The following is a 22003-nucleotide window of genomic DNA, read 5'->3' on the forward strand; positions in this document are numbered from 1 at the left end:
AAAGTGTAAATCATTAATGAATAATAAAAATAACAAAGGGGCTAAGTGAGATCGTCGTGGAACACCTGAAGGAATATTGAAAAGATCGGATTGAACATTTTTTAATTTGACAGTTTGCTTTCGATCCGTTCAGTACGAGGTCAACCAAGACAAGAAAGGGTCACGAATACCGATAGAATACAGTTTATTACAAATAATAAGGTGATTTATTTTGTAAAAGGCCTTTGAAAAATCTGTAAAAATTACATCTACTTGAAAACCGGATGCAAATGCATCTAGTATATATTTTTGAAACATTAAGAGATTTGTTGTTGTAGATTTGCCTTTCAAAAAACCACGTTGGTCTTCGTTTAATAACGATGTGAGTACTGGATATATTTTTTCATAAACAATGGATTCAAATAATTTTGGAATGATAGAAATAATAGAAATAGGCCTATAGTTAATAATATAAGTTAAATCTTTTCCTTTATTAATAGGTTTTACAAAGCTAATTTTCCATTTAGATGGAAAACAACCACTAGAAAGAGATAGGTTATATAAGTGTAGAAGCAGCAGGTTAAATGCATATGTAAAACTGTTTAAGCAAAAGAGAACCGCTGTACTTACTTTTATGGACCATATTTGAGAAACTAAATCTTCAATCTATTATAATATATTTTGCCAAGTGATAAGGCAAGAATTTGAGGTGCAGGTGCACTATATAGGCCATGGTAGCAAATTGTTTGGTCCAATTAGGGAAACAATGAAATATTATAATTTTATAATTGGCCTTCTGTAAAGGTATCTACTACAGCTCTAAATAATATTAATTTTGTTATCATTGTTTGTGAGAAAATTATTTTAAAAATTACAAAAAATAGGTATTTAGGTAAACTATGAACAAAGATAGGTATTTTGCATAGGCGTTATTCACATTTGAATCAAAAATAACCACTATTATTTCCTATACCTCAAAATTAGGTAAAGCAGATTTTTAGATATGATAACAAATCTCCAATCTATATAGGAGGAAGTTATAAATGTATCTAGATTATAATTATTAATAAAATCAAGATTTAAAAAAAAAAAAATCAATACTTATAAACAATGATAAATTTTTTAATTATTAATTTTAATAATATATAATATTTTTAATTTTAATTTCTTACCTAACCTATGACTGTAGATATCAGTATTTATGAATCAGTCATAGTTGTTACTACTATATTTTGTTTTTGAGTTTTCATATAAATTATTTATATTAGGTACCTGTTGCTGGCCTGCTCCGCTTTTTTATCGCCAAGACGGTCAAAGACAACCCGATGTTGTTGGGTGTCTGACCTCAACCCGCCTTGGCTTTTGTTTTCTTTTTTTGATCTGGCTGAATTAAAAAAAAAAGAAAGAAAGACATAAATCATTTTTTTTTTTATACAATATAGGTTATATGGCCTATAACTGGATCGTTGATAATAATGGCAATGACGATTTGGGCCGTAAATTCTCTGTAAGCCAAGAAATTGATACACGTAAACACTTGAATTGTTATTTTGATGTATTAAATCGAGTTAAATTCGACAGATTTTTTATTTACTGTATGATTTTTATCATTATATATCGTTTATAATAAATTATTTCCAAATGTCCATTGTTGATCGTTATTGGTAATATCCCGGGTGATTCTTTTATATCACTGAACACTCATTATTTCAAAAATTATTAATGTTTTTTGAAAATATTATTTTACATTCTTTCAAGTTGTTAAAAAACCAACGTTTTTATTAAAAAATTATATTTTTAAATATTTTTTATCCTTATTATTTTTTAAGTTTTTTACTTTATTGAATGACAACATAGAGTTTTAATTTGATATTCCAAAGCAAAATATTTTTCTAAGTATTTTGATTCTTTTTTAGTAATATTTAAGTAATGCTTGTTGAATGAAAGGGTAGAATCAAAAGTAACGCCCAAATCGCAAGTTTCAAAAACGCGTTGAAGTACAATATTATCTATGGTATAATCATTTGTAATTGGAGAGCGAGATCTGGTAAAAGACATTACTTTGCACTTATCAATATTTAACGGTAATTTATTTTGATTACACCATACAGATAATGCAATTAAATCATTTTGAAGGAGAACTGTAGGTACCTGAATGTAATTTTATTAAACGAAAGATTTTCATATCATCGGCAAAAAGTAATTTTTTAAAGTTAGAAAAGTGTAAATCATTAATGAATAATAAAAATAACAAAGGGGCTAAGTGAGATCCTCGTGGAACACCTGAAGGAATATTGAAAAGATCGGATTGAACATTTTTTAATTTGACAGTTTGCTTTCGATCCGTTCAGTACGAGGTCAACCAAGACAAGAAAGGGTCACGAATACCGATAGAATACAGTTTATTACAAATAATAAGGTGATTTATTTTGTAAAAGGCCTTTGAAAAATCTGTAAAAATTACATCTACTTGAAAACCGGATGCAAATGCATCTAGTATATATTTTTGAAACATTAAGAGATTTGTTGTTGTAGATTTGCCTTTCAAAAAACCACGTTGGTCTTCGTTTAATAACGATGTGAGTACTGGATATATTTTTTCATAAACAATGGATTCAAATAATTTTGGAATGATAGAAATAATAGAAATAGGCCTATAGTTAATAATATAAGTTAAATCTTTTCCTTTATTAATAGGTTTTACAAAGCTAATTTTCCATTTAGATGGAAAACAACCACTAGAAAGAGATAGGTTATATAAGTGTAGAAGCAGCAGGTTAAATGCATATGTAAAACTGTTTAAGCAAAAGAGAACCGCTGTACTTACTTTTATGGACCATATTTGAGAAACTAAATCTTCAATCTATTATAATATATTTTGCCAAGTGATAAGGCAAGAATTTGAGGTGCAGGTGCACTATATAGGCCATGGTAGCAAATTGTTTGGTCCAATTAGGGAAACAATGAAATATTATAATTTTATAATTGGCCTTCTGTAAAGGTATCTACTACAGCTCTAAATAATATTAATTTTGTTATCATTGTTTGTGAGAAAATTATTTTAAAAATTACAAAAAATAGGTATTTAGGTAAACTATGAACAAAGATAGGTATTTTGCATAGGCGTTATTCACATTTGAATCAAAAATAACCACTATTATTTCCTATACCTCAAAATTAGGTAAAGCAGATTTTTAGATATGATAACAAATCTCCAATCTATATAGGAGGAAGTTATAAATGTATCTAGATTATAATTATTAATAAAATCAAGATTTAAAAAAAAAAAAATCAATACTTATAAACAATGATAAATTTTTTAATTATTAATTTTAATAATATATAATATTTTTAATTTTAATTTCTTACCTAACCTATGACTGTAGATATCAGTATTTATGAATCAGTCATAGTTGTTACTACTATATTTTGTTTTTGAGTTTTCATATAAATTATTTATATTAGGTACCTGTTGCTGGCCTGCTCCGCTTTTTTATCGCCAAGACGGTCAAAGACAACCCGATGTTGTTGGGTGTCTGACCTCAACCCGCCTTGGCTTTTGTTTTCTTTTTTTGATCTGGCTGAATTAAAAAAAAAAGAAAGAAAGACATAAATCATTTTTTTTTTTATACAATATAGGTTATATGGCCTATAACTGGATCGTTGATAATAATGGCAATGACGATTTGGGCCGTAAATTCTCTGTAAGCCAAGAAATTGATACACGTAAACACTTGAATTGTTATTTTGATGTATTAAATCGAGTTAAATTCGACAGATTTTTTATTTACTGTATGATTTTTATCATTATATATCGTTTATAATAAATTATTTCCAAATGTCCATTGTTGATCGTTATTGGTAATATCCCGGGTGATTCTTTTATATCACTGAACACTCATTATTTCAAAAATTATTAATGTTTTTTGAAAATATTATTTTACATTCTTTCAAGTTGTTAAAAAACCAACGTTTTTATTAAAAAATTATATTTTTAAATATTTTTTATCCTTATTATTTTTTAAGTTTTTTACTTTATTGAATGACAACATAGAGTTTTAATTTGATATTCCAAAGCAAAATATTTTTCTAAGTATTTTGATTCTTTTTTAGTAATATTTAAGTAATGCTTGTTGAATGAAAGGGTAGAATCAAAAGTAACGCCCAAATCGCAAGTTTCAAAAACGCGTTGAAGTACAATATTATCTATGGTATAATCATTTGTAATTGGAGAGCGAGATCTGGTAAAAGACATTACTTTGCACTTATCAATATTTAACGGTAATTTATTTTGATTACACCATACAGATAATGCAATTAAATCATTTTGAAGGAGAACTGTAGGTACCTGAATGTAATTTTATTAAACGAAAGATTTTCATATCATCGGCAAAAAGTAATTTTTTAAAGTTAGAAAAGTGTAAATCATTAATGAATAATAAAAATAACAAAGGGGCTAAGTGAGATTCTCGTGGAACACCTGAAGGAATATTGAAAAGATCGGATTGAACATTTTTTAATTTGACAGTTTGCTTTCGATCCGTTCAGTACGAGGTCAACCAAGACAAGAAAGGGTCACGAATACCGATAGAATACAGTTTATTACAAATAATAAGGTGATTTATTTTGTAAAAGGCCTTTGAAAAATCTGTAAAAATTACATCTACTTGAAAACCGGATGCAAATGCATCTAGTATATATTTTTGAAACATTAAGAGATTTGTTGTTGTAGATTTGCCTTTCAAAAAACCACGTTGGTCTTCGTTTAATAACGATGTGAGTACTGGATATATTTTTTCATAAACAATGGATTCAAATAATTTTGGAATGATAGAAATAATAGAAATAGGCCTATAGTTAATAATATAAGTTAAATCTTTTCCTTTATTAATAGGTTTTACAAAGCTAATTTTCCATTTAGATGGAAAACAACCACTAGAAAGAGATAGGTTATATAAGTGTAGAAGCAGCAGGTTAAATGCATATGTAAAACTGTTTAAGCAAAAGAGAACCGCTGTACTTACTTTTATGGACCATATTTGAGAAACTAAATCTTCAATCTATTATAATATATTTTGCCAAGTGATAAGGCAAGAATTTGAGGTGCAGGTGCACTATATAGGCCATGGTAGCAAATTGTTTGGTCCAATTAGGGAAACAATGAAATATTATAATTTTATAATTGGCCTTCTGTAAAGGTATCTACTACAGCTCTAAATAATATTAATTTTGTTATCATTGTTTGTGAGAAAATTATTTTAAAAATTACAAAAAATAGGTATTTAGGTAAACTATGAACAAAGATAGGTATTTTGCATAGGCGTTATTCACATTTGAATCAAAAATAACCACTATTATTTCCTATACCTCAAAATTAGGTAAAGCAGATTTTTAGATATGATAACAAATCTCCAATCTATATAGGAGGAAGTTATAAATGTATCTAGATTATAATTATTAATAAAATCAAGATTTAAAAAAAAAAAAATCAATACTTATAAACAATGATAAATTTTTTAATTATTAATTTTAATAATATATAATATTTTTAATTTTAATTTCTTACCTAACCTATGACTGTAGATATCAGTATTTATGAATCAGTCATAGTTGTTACTACTATATTTTGTTTTTGAGTTTTCATATAAATTATTTATATTAGGTACCTGTTGCTGGCCTGCTCCGCTTTTTTATCGCCAAGACGGTCAAAGACAACCCGATGTTGTTGGGTGTCTGACCTCAACCCGCCTTGGCTTTTGTTTTCTTTTTTTGATCTGGCTGAATTAAAAAAAAAAGAAAGAAAGACATAAATCATTTTTTTTTTTATACAATATAGGTTATATGGCCTATAACTGGATCGTTGATAATAATGGCAATGACGATTTGGGCCGTAAATTCTCTGTAAGCCAAGAAATTGATACACGTAAACACTTGAATTGTTATTTTGATGTATTAAATCGAGTTAAATTCGACAGATTTTTTATTTACTGTATGATTTTTATCATTATATATCGTTTATAATAAATTATTTCCAAATGTCCATTGTTGATCGTTATTGGTAATATCCCGGGTGATTCTTTTATATCACTGAACACTCATTATTTCAAAAATTATTAATGTTTTTTGAAAATATTATTTTACATTCTTTCAAGTTGTTAAAAAACCAACGTTTTTATTAAAAAATTATATTTTTAAATATTTTTTATCCTTATTATTTTTTAAGTTTTTTACTTTATTGAATGACAACATAGAGTTTTAATTTGATATTCCAAAGCAAAATATTTTTCTAAGTATTTTGATTCTTTTTTAGTAATATTTAAGTAATGCTTGTTGAATGAAAGGGTAGAATCAAAAGTAACGCCCAAATCGCAAGTTTCAAAAACGCGTTGAAGTACAATATTATCTATGGTATAATCATTTGTAATTGGAGAGCGAGATCTGGTAAAAGACATTACTTTGCACTTATCAATATTTAACGGTAATTTATTTTGATTACACCATACAGATAATGCAATTAAATCATTTTGAAGGAGAACTGTAGGTACCTGAATGTAATTTTATTAAACGAAAGATTTTCATATCATCGGCAAAAAGTAATTTTTTAAAGTTAGAAAAGTGTAAATCATTAATGAATAATAAAAATAACAAAGGGGCTAAGTGAGATCCTCGTGGAACACCTGAAGGAATATTGAAAAGATCGGATTGAACATTTTTTAATTTGACAGTTTGCTTTCGATCCGTTCAGTACGAGGTCAACCAAGACAAGAAAGGGTCACGAATACCGATAGAATACAGTTTATTACAAATAATAAGGTGATTTATTTTGTAAAAGGCCTTTGAAAAATCTGTAAAAATTACATCTACTTGAAAACCGGATGCAAATGCATCTAGTATATATTTTTGAAACATTAAGAGATTTGTTGTTGTAGATTTGCCTTTCAAAAAACCACGTTGGTCTTCGTTTAATAACGATGTGAGTACTGGATATATTTTTTCATAAACAATGGATTCAAATAATTTTGGAATGATAGAAATAATAGAAATAGGCCTATAGTTAATAATATAAGTTAAATCTTTTCCTTTATTAATAGGTTTTACAAAGCTAATTTTCCATTTAGATGGAAAACAACCACTAGAAAGAGATAGGTTATATAAGTGTAGAAGCAGCAGGTTAAATGCATATGTAAAACTGTTTAAGCAAAAGAGAACCGCTGTACTTACTTTTATGGACCATATTTGAGAAACTAAATCTTCAATCTATTATAATATATTTTGCCAAGTGATAAGGCAAGAATTTGAGGTGCAGGTGCACTATATAGGCCATGGTAGCAAATTGTTTGGTCCAATTAGGGAAACAATGAAATATTATAATTTTATAATTGGCCTTCTGTAAAGGTATCTACTACAGCTCTAAATAATATTAATTTTGTTATCATTGTTTGTGAGAAAATTATTTTAAAAATTACAAAAAATAGGTATTTAGGTAAACTATGAACAAAGATAGGTATTTTGCATAGGCGTTATTCACATTTGAATCAAAAATAACCACTATTATTTCCTATACCTCAAAATTAGGTAAAGCAGATTTTTAGATATGATAACAAATCTCCAATCTATATAGGAGGAAGTTATAAATGTATCTAGATTATAATTATTAATAAAATCAAGATTTAAAAAAAAAAAAATCAATACTTATAAACAATGATAAATTTTTTAATTATTAATTTTAATAATATATAATATTTTTAATTTTAATTTCTTACCTAACCTATGACTGTAGATATCAGTATTTATGAATCAGTCATAGTTGTTACTACTATATTTTGTTTTTGAGTTTTCATATAAATTATTTATATTAGGTACCTGTTGCTGGCCTGCTCCGCTTTTTTATCGCCAAGACGGTCAAAGACAACCCGATGTTGTTGGGTGTCTGACCTCAACCCGCCTTGGCTTTTGTTTTCTTTTTTTGATCTGGCTGAATTAAAAAAAAAAGAAAGAAAGACATAAATCATTTTTTTTTTTATACAATATAGGTTATATGGCCTATAACTGGATCGTTGATAATAATGGCAATGACGATTTGGGCCGTAAATTCTCTGTAAGCCAAGAAATTGATACACGTAAACACTTGAATTGTTATTTTGATGTATTAAATCGAGTTAAATTCGACAGATTTTTTATTTACTGTATGATTTTTATCATTATATATCGTTTATAATAAATTATTTCCAAATGTCCATTGTTGATCGTTATTGGTAATATCCCGGGTGATTCTTTTATATCACTGAACACTCATTATTTCAAAAATTATTAATGTTTTTTGAAAATATTATTTTACATTCTTTCAAGTTGTTAAAAAACCAACGTTTTTATTAAAAAATTATATTTTTAAATATTTTTTATCCTTATTATTTTTTAAGTTTTTTACTTTATTGAATGACAACATAGAGTTTTAATTTGATATTCCAAAGCAAAATATTTTTCTAAGTATTTTGATTCTTTTTTAGTAATATTTAAGTAATGCTTGTTGAATGAAAGGGTAGAATCAAAAGTAACGCCCAAATCGCAAGTTTCAAAAACGCGTTGAAGTACAATATTATCTATGGTATAATCATTTGTAATTGGAGAGCGAGATCTGGTAAAAGACATTACTTTGCACTTATCAATATTTAACGGTAATTTATTTTGATTACACCATACAGATAATGCAATTAAATCATTTTGAAGGAGAACTGTAGGTACCTGAATGTAATTTTATTAAACGAAAGATTTTCATATCATCGGCAAAAAGTAATTTTTTAAAGTTAGAAAAGTGTAAATCATTAATGAATAATAAAAATAACAAAGGGGCTAAGTGAGATCCTCGTGGAACACCTGAAGGAATATTGAAAAGATCGGATTGAACATTTTTTAATTTGACAGTTTGCTTTCGATCCGTTCAGTACGAGGTCAACCAAGACAAGAAAGGGTCACGAATACCGATAGAATACAGTTTATTACAAATAATAAGGTGATTTATTTTGTAAAAGGCCTTTGAAAAATCTGTAAAAATTACATCTACTTGAAAACCGGATGCAAATGCATCTAGTATATATTTTTGAAACATTAAGAGATTTGTTGTTGTAGATTTGCCTTTCAAAAAACCACGTTGGTCTTCGTTTAATAACGATGTGAGTACTGGATATATTTTTTCATAAACAATGGATTCAAATAATTTTGGAATGATAGAAATAATAGAAATAGGCCTATAGTTAATAATATAAGTTAAATCTTTTCCTTTATTAATAGGTTTTACAAAGCTAATTTTCCATTTAGATGGAAAACAACCACTAGAAAGAGATAGGTTATATAAGTGTAGAAGCAGCAGGTTAAATGCATATGTAAAACTGTTTAAGCAAAAGAGAACCGCTGTACTTACTTTTATGGACCATATTTGAGAAACTAAATCTTCAATCTATTATAATATATTTTGCCAAGTGATAAGGCAAGAATTTGAGGTGCAGGTGCACTATATAGGCCATGGTAGCAAATTGTTTGGTCCAATTAGGGAAACAATGAAATATTATAATTTTATAATTGGCCTTCTGTAAAGGTATCTACTACAGCTCTAAATAATATTAATTTTGTTATCATTGTTTGTGAGAAAATTATTTTAAAAATTACAAAAAATAGGTATTTAGGTAAACTATGAACAAAGATAGGTATTTTGCATAGGCGTTATTCACATTTGAATCAAAAATAACCACTATTATTTCCTATACCTCAAAATTAGGTAAAGCAGATTTTTAGATATGATAACAAATCTCCAATCTATATAGGAGGAAGTTATAAATGTATCTAGATTATAATTATTAATAAAATCAAGATTTAAAAAAAAAAAAATCAATACTTATAAACAATGATAAATTTTTTAATTATTAATTTTAATAATATATAATATTTTTAATTTTAATTTCTTACCTAACCTATGACTGTAGATATCAGTATTTATGAATCAGTCATAGTTGTTACTACTATATTTTGTTTTTGAGTTTTCATATAAATTATTTATATTAGGTACCTGTTGCTGGCCTGCTCCGCTTTTTTATCGCCAAGACGGTCAAAGACAACCCGATGTTGTTGGGTGTCTGACCTCAACCCGCCTTGGCTTTTGTTTTCTTTTTTTGATCTGGCTGAATTAAAAAAAAAAGAAAGAAAGACATAAATCATTTTTTTTTTTATACAATATAGGTTATATGGCCTATAACTGGATCGTTGATAATAATGGCAATGACGATTTGGGCCGTAAATTCTCTGTAAGCCAAGAAATTGATACACGTAAACACTTGAATTGTTATTTTGATGTATTAAATCGAGTTAAATTCGACAGATTTTTTATTTACTGTATGATTTTTATCATTATATATCGTTTATAATAAATTATTTCCAAATGTCCATTGTTGATCGTTATTGGTAATATCCCGGGTGATTCTTTTATATCACTGAACACTCATTATTTCAAAAATTATTAATGTTTTTTGAAAATATTATTTTACATTCTTTCAAGTTGTTAAAAAACCAACGTTTTTATTAAAAAATTATATTTTTAAATATTTTTTATCCTTATTATTTTTTAAGTTTTTTACTTTATTGAATGACAACATAGAGTTTTAATTTGATATTCCAAAGCAAAATATTTTTCTAAGTATTTTGATTCTTTTTTAGTAATATTTAAGTAATGCTTGTTGAATGAAAGGGTAGAATCAAAAGTAACGCCCAAATCGCAAGTTTCAAAAACGCGTTGAAGTACAATATTATCTATGGTATAATCATTTGTAATTGGAGAGCGAGATCTGGTAAAAGACATTACTTTGCACTTATCAATATTTAACGGTAATTTATTTTGATTACACCATACAGATAATGCAATTAAATCATTTTGAAGGAGAACTGTAGGTACCTGAATGTAATTTTATTAAACGAAAGATTTTCATATCATCGGCAAAAAGTAATTTTTTAAAGTTAGAAAAGTGTAAATCATTAATGAATAATAAAAATAACAAAGGGGCTAAGTGAGATCCTCGTGGAACACCTGAAGGAATATTGAAAAGATCGGATTGAACATTTTTTAATTTGACAGTTTGCTTTCGATCCGTTCAGTACGAGGTCAACCAAGACAAGAAAGGGTCACGAATACCGATAGAATACAGTTTATTACAAATAATAAGGTGATTTATTTTGTAAAAGGCCTTTGAAAAATCTGTAAAAATTACATCTACTTGAAAACCGGATGCAAATGCATCTAGTATATATTTTTGAAACATTAAGAGATTTGTTGTTGTAGATTTGCCTTTCAAAAAACCACGTTGGTCTTCGTTTAATAACGATGTGAGTACTGGATATATTTTTTCATAAACAATGGATTCAAATAATTTTGGAATGATAGAAATAATAGAAATAGGCCTATAGTTAATAATATAAGTTAAATCTTTTCCTTTATTAATAGGTTTTACAAAGCTAATTTTCCATTTAGATGGAAAACAACCACTAGAAAGAGATAGGTTATATAAGTGTAGAAGCAGCAGGTTAAATGCATATGTAAAACTGTTTAAGCAAAAGAGAACCGCTGTACTTACTTTTATGGACCATATTTGAGAAACTAAATCTTCAATCTATTATAATATATTTTGCCAAGTGATAAGGCAAGAATTTGAGGTGCAGGTGCACTATATAGGCCATGGTAGCAAATTGTTTGGTCCAATTAGGGAAACAATGAAATATTATAATTTTATAATTGGCCTTCTGTAAAGGTATCTACTACAGCTCTAAATAATATTAATTTTGTTATCATTGTTTGTGAGAAAATTATTTTAAAAATTACAAAAAATAGGTATTTAGGTAAACTATGAACAAAGATAGGTATTTTGCATAGGCGTTATTCACATTTGAATCAAAAATAACCACTATTATTTCCTATACCTCAAAATTAGGTAAAGCAGATTTTTAGATATGATAACAAATCTCCAATCTATATAGGAGGAAGTTATAAATGTATCTAGATTATAATTATTAATAAAATCAAGATTTAAAAAAAAAAAAATCAATACTTATAAACAATGATAAATTTTTTAATTATTAATTTTAATAATATATAATATTTTTAATTTTAATTTCTTACCTAACCTATGACTGTAGATATCAGTATTTATGAATCAGTCATAGTTGTTACTACTATATTTTGTTTTTGAGTTTTCATATAAATTATTTATATTAGGTACCTGTTGCTGGCCTGCTCCGCTTTTTTATCGCCAAGACGGTCAAAGACAACCCGATGTTGTTGGGTGTCTGACCTCAACCCGCCTTGGCTTTTGTTTTCTTTTTTTGATCTGGCTGAATTAAAAAAAAAAGAAAGAAAGACATAAATCATTTTTTTTTTTATACAATATAGGTTATATGGCCTATAACTGGATCGTTGATAATAATGGCAATGACGATTTGGGCCGTAAATTCTCTGTAAGCCAAGAAATTGATACACGTAAACACTTGAATTGTTATTTTGATGTATTAAATCGAGTTAAATTCGACAGATTTTTTATTTACTGTATGATTTTTATCATTATATATCGTTTATAATAAATTATTTCCAAATGTCCATTGTTGATCGTTATTGGTAATATCCCGGGTGATTCTTTTATATCACTGAACACTCATTATTTCAAAAATTATTAATGTTTTTTGAAAATATTATTTTACATTCTTTCAAGTTGTTAAAAAACCAACGTTTTTATTAAAAAATTATATTTTTAAATATTTTTTATCCTTATTATTTTTTAAGTTTTTTACTTTATTGAATGACAACATAGAGTTTTAATTTGATATTCCAAAGCAAAATATTTTTCTAAGTATTTTGATTCTTTTTTAGTAATATTTAAGTAATGCTTGTTGAATGAAAGGGTAGAATCAAAAGTAACGCCCAAATCGCAAGTTTCAAAAACGCGTTGAAGTACAATATTATCTATGGTATAATCATTTGTAATTGGAGAGCGAGATCTGGTAAAAGACATTACTTTGCACTTATCAATATTTAACGGTAATTTATTTTGATTACACCATACAGATAATGCAATTAAATCATTTTGAAGGAGAACTGTAGGTACCTGAATGTAATTTTATTAAACGAAAGATTTTCATATCATCGGCAAAAAGTAATTTTTTAAAGTTAGAAAAGTGTAAATCATTAATGAATAATAAAAATAACAAAGGGGCTAAGTGAGATCGTCGTGGAACACCTGAAGGAATATTGAAAAGATCGGATTGAACATTTTTTAATTTGACAGTTTGCTTTCGATCCGTTCAGTACGAGGTCAACCAAGACAAGAAAGGGTCACGAATACCGATAGAATACAGTTTATTACAAATAATAAGGTGATTTATTTTGTAAAAGGCCTTTGAAAAATCTGTAAAAATTACATCTACTTGAAAACCGGATGCAAATGCATCTAGTATATATTTTTGAAACATTAAGAGATTTGTTGTTGTAGATTTGCCTTTCAAAAAACCACGTTGGTCTTCGTTTAATAACGATGTGAGTACTGGATATATTTTTTCATAAACAATGGATTCAAATAATTTTGGAATGATAGAAATAATAGAAATAGGCCTATAGTTAATAATATAAGTTAAATCTTTTCCTTTATTAATAGGTTTTACAAAGCTAATTTTCCATTTAGATGGAAAACAACCACTAGAAAGAGATAGGTTATATAAGTGTAGAAGCAGCAGGTTAAATGCATATGTAAAACTGTTTAAGCAAAAGAGAACCGCTGTACTTACTTTTATGGACCATATTTGAGAAACTAAATCTTCAATCTATTATAATATATTTTGCCAAGTGATAAGGCAAGAATTTGAGGTGCAGGTGCACTATATAGGCCATGGTAGCAAATTGTTTGGTCCAATTAGGGAAACAATGAAATATTATAATTTTATAATTGGCCTTCTGTAAAGGTATCTACTACAGCTCTAAATAATATTAATTTTGTTATCATTGTTTGTGAGAAAATTATTTTAAAAATTACAAAAAATAGGTATTTAGGTAAACTATGAACAAAGATAGGTATTTTGCATAGGCGTTATTCACATTTGAATCAAAAATAACCACTATTATTTCCTATACCTCAAAATTAGGTAAAGCAGATTTTTAGATATGATAACAAATCTCCAATCTATATAGGAGGAAGTTATAAATGTATCTAGATTATAATTATTAATAAAATCAAGATTTAAAAAAAAAAAAATCAATACTTATAAACAATGATAAATTTTTTAATTATTAATTTTAATAATATATAATATTTTTAATTTTAATTTCTTACCTAACCTATGACTGTAGATATCAGTATTTATGAATCAGTCATAGTTGTTACTACTATATTTTGTTTTTGAGTTTTCATATAAATTATTTATATTAGGTACCTGTTGCTGGCCTGCTCCGCTTTTTTATCGCCAAGACGGTCAAAGACAACCCGATGTTGTTGGGTGTCTGACCTCAACCCGCCTTGGCTTTTGTTTTCTTTTTTTGATCTGGCTGAATTAAAAAAAAAAGAAAGAAAGACATAAATCATTTTTTTTTTTATACAATATAGGTTATATGGCCTATAACTGGATCGTTGATAATAATGGCAATGACGATTTGGGCCGTAAATTCTCTGTAAGCCAAGAAATTGATACACGTAAACACTTGAATTGTTATTTTGATGTATTAAATCGAGTTAAATTCGACAGATTTTTTATTTACTGTATGATTTTTATCATTATATATCGTTTATAATAAATTATTTCCAAATGTCCATTGTTGATCGTTATTGGTAATATCCCGGGTGATTCTTTTATATCACTGAACACTCATTATTTCAAAAATTATTAATGTTTTTTGAAAATATTATTTTACATTCTTTCAAGTTGTTAAAAAACCAACGTTTTTATTAAAAAATTATATTTTTAAATATTTTTTATCCTTATTATTTTTTAAGTTTTTTACTTTATTGAATGACAACATAGAGTTTTAATTTGATATTCCAAAGCAAAATATTTTTCTAAGTATTTTGATTCTTTTTTAGTAATATTTAAGTAATGCTTGTTGAATGAAAGGGTAGAATCAAAAGTAACGCCCAAATCGCAAGTTTCAAAAACGCGTTGAAGTACAATATTATCTATGGTATAATCATTTGTAATTGGAGAGCGAGATCTGGTAAAAGACATTACTTTGCACTTATCAATATTTAACGGTAATTTATTTTGATTACACCATACAGATAATGCAATTAAATCATTTTGAAGGAGAACTGTAGGTACCTGAATGTAATTTTATTAAACGAAAGATTTTCATATCATCGGCAAAAAGTAATTTTTTAAAGTTAGAAAAGTGTAAATCATTAATGAATAATAAAAATAACAAAGGGGCTAAGTGAGATCGTCGTGGAACACCTGAAGGAATATTGAAAAGATCGGATTGAACATTTTTTAATTTGACAGTTTGCTTTCGATCCGTTCAGTACGAGGTCAACCAAGACAAGAAAGGGTCACGAATACCGATAGAATACAGTTTATTACAAATAATAAGGTGATTTATTTTGTAAAAGGCCTTTGAAAAATCTGTAAAAATTACATCTACTTGAAAACCGGATGCAAATGCATCTAGTATATATTTTTGAAACATTAAGAGATTTGTTGTTGTAGATTTGCCTTTCAAAAAACCACGTTGGTCTTCGTTTAATAACGATGTGAGTACTGGATATATTTTTTCATAAACAATGGATTCAAATAATTTTGGAATGATAGAAATAATAGAAATAGGCCTATAGTTAATAATATAAGTTAAATCTTTTCCTTTATTAATAGGTTTTACAAAGCTAATTTTCCATTTAGATGGAAAACAACCACTAGAAAGAGATAGGTTATATAAGTGTAGAAGCAGCAGGTTAAATGCATATGTAAAACTGTTTAAGCAAAAGAGAACCGCTGTACTTACTTTTATGGACCATATTTGAGAAACTAAATCTTCAATCTATTATAATATATTTTGCCAAGTGATAAGGCAAGAATTTGAGGTGCAGGTGCACTATATAGGCCATGGTAGCAAATTGTTTGGTCCAATTAGGGAAACAATGAAATATTATAATTTTATAATTGGCCTTCTGTAAAGGTATCTACTACAGCTCTAAATAATATTAATTTTGTTATCATTGTTTGTGAGAAAATTATTTTAAAAATTACAAAAAATAGGTATTTAGGTAAACTATGAACAAAGATAGGTATTTTGCATAGGCGTTATTCACATTTGAATCAAAAATAACCACTATTATTTCCTATACCTCAAAATTAGGTAAAGCAGATTTTTAGATATGATAACAAATCTCCAATCTATATAGGAGGAAGTTATAAATGTATCTAGATTATAATTATTAATAAAATCAAGATTTAAAAAAAAAAAAATCAATACTTATAAACAATGATAAATTTTTTAATTATTAATTTTAATAATATATAATATTTTTAATTTTAATTTCTTACCTAACCTATGACTGTAGATATCAGTATTTATGAATCAGTCATAGTTGTTACTACTATATTTTGTTTTTGAGTTTTCATATAAATTATTTATATTAGGTACCTGTTGCTGGCCTGCTCCGCTTTTTTATCGCCAAGACGGTCAAAGACAACCCGATGTTGTTGGGTGTCTGACCTCAACCCGCCTTGGCTTTTGTTTTCTTTTTTTGATCTGGCTGAATTAAAAAAAAAAGAAAGAAAGACATAAATCATTTTTTTTTTTATACAATATAGGTTATATGGCCTATAACTGGATCGTTGATAATAATGGCAATGACGATTTGGGCCGTAAATTCTCTGTAAGCCAAGAAATTGATACACGTAAACACTTGAATTGTTATTTTGATGTATTAAATCGAGTTAAATTCGACAGATTTTTTATTTACTGTATGATTTTTATCATTATATATCGTTTATAATAAATTATTTCCAAATGTCCATTGTTGATCGTTATTGGTAATATCCCGGGTGATTCTTTTATATCACTGAACACTCATTATTTCAAAAATTATTAATGTTTTTTGAAAATATTATTTTACATTCTTTCAAGTTGTTAAAAAACCAACGTTTTTATTAAAAAATTATATTTTTAAATATTTTTTATCCTTATTATTTTTTAAGTTTTTTACTTTATTGAATGACAACATAGAGTTTTAATTTGATATTCCAAAGCAAAATATTTTTCTAAGTATTTTGATTCTTTTTTAGTAATATTTAAGTAATGCTTGTTGAATGAAAGGGTAGAATCAAAAGTAACGCCCAAATCGCAAGTTTCAAAAACGCGTTGAAGTACAATATTATCTATGGTATAATCATTTGTAATTGGAGAGCGAGATCTGGTAAAAGACATTACTTTGCACTTATCAATATTTAACGGTAATTTATTTTGATTACACCATACAGATAATGCAATTAAATCATTTTGAAGGAGAACTGTAGGTACCTGAATGTAATTTTATTAAACGAAAGATTTTCATATCATCGGCAAAAAGTAATTTTTTAAAGTTAGAAAAGTGTAAATCATTAATGAATAATAAAAATAACAAAGGGGCTAAGTGAGATCGTCGTGGAACACCTGAAGGAATATTGAAAAGATCGGATTGAACATTTTTTAATTTGACAGTTTGCTTTCGATCCGTTCAGTACGAGGTCAACCAAGACAAGAAAGGGTCACGAATACCGATAGAATACAGTTTATTACAAATAATAAGGTGATTTATTTTGTAAAAGGCCTTTGAAAAATCTGTAAAAATTACATCTACTTGAAAACCGGATGCAAATGCATCTAGTATATATTTTTGAAACATTAAGAGATTTGTTGTTGTAGATTTGCCTTTCAAAAAACCACGTTGGTCTTCGTTTAATAACGATGTGAGTACTGGATATATTTTTTCATAAACAATGGATTCAAATAATTTTGGAATGATAGAAATAATAGAAATAGGCCTATAGTTAATAATATAAGTTAAATCTTTTCCTTTATTAATAGGTTTTACAAAGCTAATTTTCCATTTAGATGGAAAACAACCACTAGAAAGAGATAGGTTATATAAGTGTAGAAGCAGCAGGTTAAATGCATATGTAAAACTGTTTAAGCAAAAGAGAACCGCTGTACTTACTTTTATGGACCATATTTGAGAAACTAAATCTTCAATCTATTATAATATATTTTGCCAAGTGATAAGGCAAGAATTTGAGGTGCAGGTGCACTATATAGGCCATGGTAGCAAATTGTTTGGTCCAATTAGGGAAACAATGAAATATTATAATTTTATAATTGGCCTTCTGTAAAGGTATCTACTACAGCTCTAAATAATATTAATTTTGTTATCATTGTTTGTGAGAAAATTATTTTAAAAATTACAAAAAATAGGTATTTAGGTAAACTATGAACAAAGATAGGTATTTTGCATAGGCGTTATTCACATTTGAATCAAAAATAACCACTATTATTTCCTATACCTCAAAATTAGGTAAAGCAGATTTTTAGATATGATAACAAATCTCCAATCTATATAGGAGGAAGTTATAAATGTATCTAGATTATAATTATTAATAAAATCAAGATTTAAAAAAAAAAAAATCAATACTTATAAACAATGATAAATTTTTTAATTATTAATTTTAATAATATATAATATTTTTAATTTTAATTTCTTACCTAACCTATGACTGTAGATATCAGTATTTATGAATCAGTCATAGTTGTTACTACTATATTTTGTTTTTGAGTTTTCATATAAATTATTTATATTAGGTACCTGTTGCTGGCCTGCTCCGCTTTTTTATCGCCAAGACGGTCAAAGACAACCCGATGTTGTTGGGTGTCTGACCTCAACCCGCCTTGGCTTTTGTTTTCTTTTTTTGATCTGGCTGAATTAAAAAAAAAAGAAAGAAAGACATAAATCATTTTTTTTTTTATACAATATAGGTTATATGGCCTATAACTGGATCGTTGATAATAATGGCAATGACGATTTGGGCCGTAAATTCTCTGTAAGCCAAGAAATTGATACACGTAAACACTTGAATTGTTATTTTGATGTATTAAATCGAGTTAAATTCGACAGATTTTTTATTTACTGTATGATTTTTATCATTATATATCGTTTATAATAAATTATTTCCAAATGTCCATTGTTGATCGTTATTGGTAATATCCCGGGTGATTCTTTTATATCACTGAACACTCATTATTTCAAAAATTATTAATGTTTTTTGAAAATATTATTTTACATTCTTTCAAGTTGTTAAAAAACCAACGTTTTTATTAAAAAATTATATTTTTAAATATTTTTTATCCTTATTATTTTTTAAGTTTTTTACTTTATTGAATGACAACATAGAGTTTTAATTTGATATTCCAAAGCAAAATATTTTTCTAAGTATTTTGATTCTTTTTTAGTAATATTTAAGTAATGCTTGTTGAATGAAAGGGTAGAATCAAAAGTAACGCCCAAATCGCAAGTTTCAAAAACGCGTTGAAGTACAATATTATCTATGGTATAATCATTTGTAATTGGAGAGCGAGATCTGGTAAAAGACATTACTTTGCACTTATCAATATTTAACGGTAATTTATTTTGATTACACCATACAGATAATGCAATTAAATCATTTTGAAGGAGAACTGTAGGTACCTGAATGTAATTTTATTAAACGAAAGATTTTCATATCATCGGCAAAAAGTAATTTTTTAAAGTTAGAAAAGTGTAAATCATTAATGAATAATAAAAATAACAAAGGGGCTAAGTGAGATCCTCGTGGAACACCTGAAGGAATATTGAAAAGATCGGATTGAACATTTTTTAATTTGACAGTTTGCTTTCGATCCGTTCAGTACGAGGTCAACCAAGACAAGAAAGGGTCACGAATACCGATAGAATACAGTTTATTACAAATAATAAGGTGATTTATTTTGTAAAAGGCCTTTGAAAAATCTGTAAAAATTACATCTACTTGAAAACCGGATGCAAATGCATCTAGTATATATTTTTGAAACATTAAGAGATTTGTTGTTGTAGATTTGCCTTTCAAAAAACCACGTTGGTCTTCGTTTAATAACGATGTGAGTACTGGATATATTTTTTCATAAACAATGGATTCAAATAATTTTGGAATGATAGAAATAATAGAAATAGGCCTATAGTTAATAATATAAGTTAAATCTTTTCCTTTATTAATAGGTTTTACAAAGCTAATTTTCCATTTAGATGGAAAACAACCACTAGAAAGAGATAGGTTATATAAGTGTAGAAGCAGCAGGTTAAATGCATATGTAAAACTGTTTAAGCAAAAGAGAACCGCTGTACTTACTTTTATGGACCATATTTGAGAAACTAAATCTTCAATCTATTATAATATATTTTGCCAAGTGATAAGGCAAGAATTTGAGGTGCAGGTGCACTATATAGGCCATGGTAGCAAATTGTTTGGTCCAATTAGGGAAACAATGAAATATTATAATTTTATAATTGGCCTTCTGTAAAGGTATCTACTACAGCTCTAAATAATATTAATTTTGTTATCATTGTTTGTGAGAAAATTATTTTAAAAATTACAAAAAATAGGTATTTAGGTAAACTATGAACAAAGATAGGTATTTTGCATAGGCGTTATTCACATTTGAATCAAAAATAACCACTATTATTTCCTATACCTCAAAATTAGGTAAAGCAGATTTTTAGATATGATAACAAATCTCCAATCTATATAGGAGGAAGTTATAAATGTATCTAGATTATAATTATTAATAAAATCAAGATTTAAAAAAAAAAAAATCAATACTTATAAACAATGATAAATTTTTTAATTATTAATTTTAATAATATATAATATTTTTAATTTTAATTTCTTACCTAACCTATGACTGTAGATATCAGTATTTATGAATCAGTCATAGTTGTTACTACTATATTTTGTTTTTGAGTTTTCATATAAATTATTTATATTAGGTACCTGTTGCTGGCCTGCTCCGCTTTTTTATCGCCAAGACGGTCAAAGACAACCCGATGTTGTTGGGTGTCTGACCTCAACCCGCCTTGGCTTTTGTTTTCTTTTTTTGATCTGGCTGAATTAAAAAAAAAAGAAAGAAAGACATAAATCATTTTTTTTTTTATACAATATAGGTTATATGGCCTATAACTGGATCGTTGATAATAATGGCAATGACGATTTGGGCCGTAAATTCTCTGTAAGCCAAGAAATTGATACACGTAAACACTTGAATTGTTATTTTGATGTATTAAATCGAGTTAAATTCGACAGATTTTTTATTTACTGTATGATTTTTATCATTATATATCGTTTATAATAAATTATTTCCAAATGTCCATTGTTGATCGTTATTGGTAATATCCCGGGTGATTCTTTTATATCACTGAACACTCATTATTTCAAAAATTATTAATGTTTTTTGAAAATATTATTTTACATTCTTTCAAGTTGTTAAAAAACCAACGTTTTTATTAAAAAATTATATTTTTAAATATTTTTTATCCTTATTATTTTTTAAGTTTTTTACTTTATTGAATGACAACATAGAGTTTTAATTTGATATTCCAAAGCAAAATATTTTTCTAAGTATTTTGATTCATAAAAATCGAATTTAGGGAAAGTAGTTTATGAGTTTTAAGTATTTAAAGTTTTTGAACAACTTGAATAACTATGTAAAAAAATATTTTCAAAAACATTAGTAATTTTTGAAATAATGAGTGTTCAATGATAAAAAAATCACTCGGTATATAGTATGTTAGTGTTATTATGTTACATAGGGATATTTTACTTACACGGACAGTTCCTGCTCATATGTTTAGAGTCTCGGCAAATGTAGCATCCTACATAAGAAATTTAAAAAAAGGTTAAGTTAAAGTTAATGAAAAAAAAAGTGGGAGATAAATCATTTACCTTTTACATAAAGATTAATTAGGAATGTATA

The 22003-nt window shown here is 26.9% G+C and overlaps 1 pseudogene across 1 annotated transcript in view; it reads left to right on the forward strand.

Annotated features, from left to right (window-relative positions):
* Positions 1 to 22003, forward strand: part of LOC149062218 (uncharacterized) — a 510544-nt pseudogene that overhangs the window by 479966 nt on the left and 8575 nt on the right. The window lies entirely within an intron of this gene.

Source organism: Diuraphis noxia, unplaced genomic scaffold, assembly GCF_037042655.1.
Source record: "Diuraphis noxia isolate RWA-SAM2 unplaced genomic scaffold, SU_Dnox_SAM2 contig0001, whole genome shotgun sequence".
Taxonomy (NCBI): domain Eukaryota; kingdom Metazoa; phylum Arthropoda; class Insecta; order Hemiptera; family Aphididae; genus Diuraphis; species Diuraphis noxia.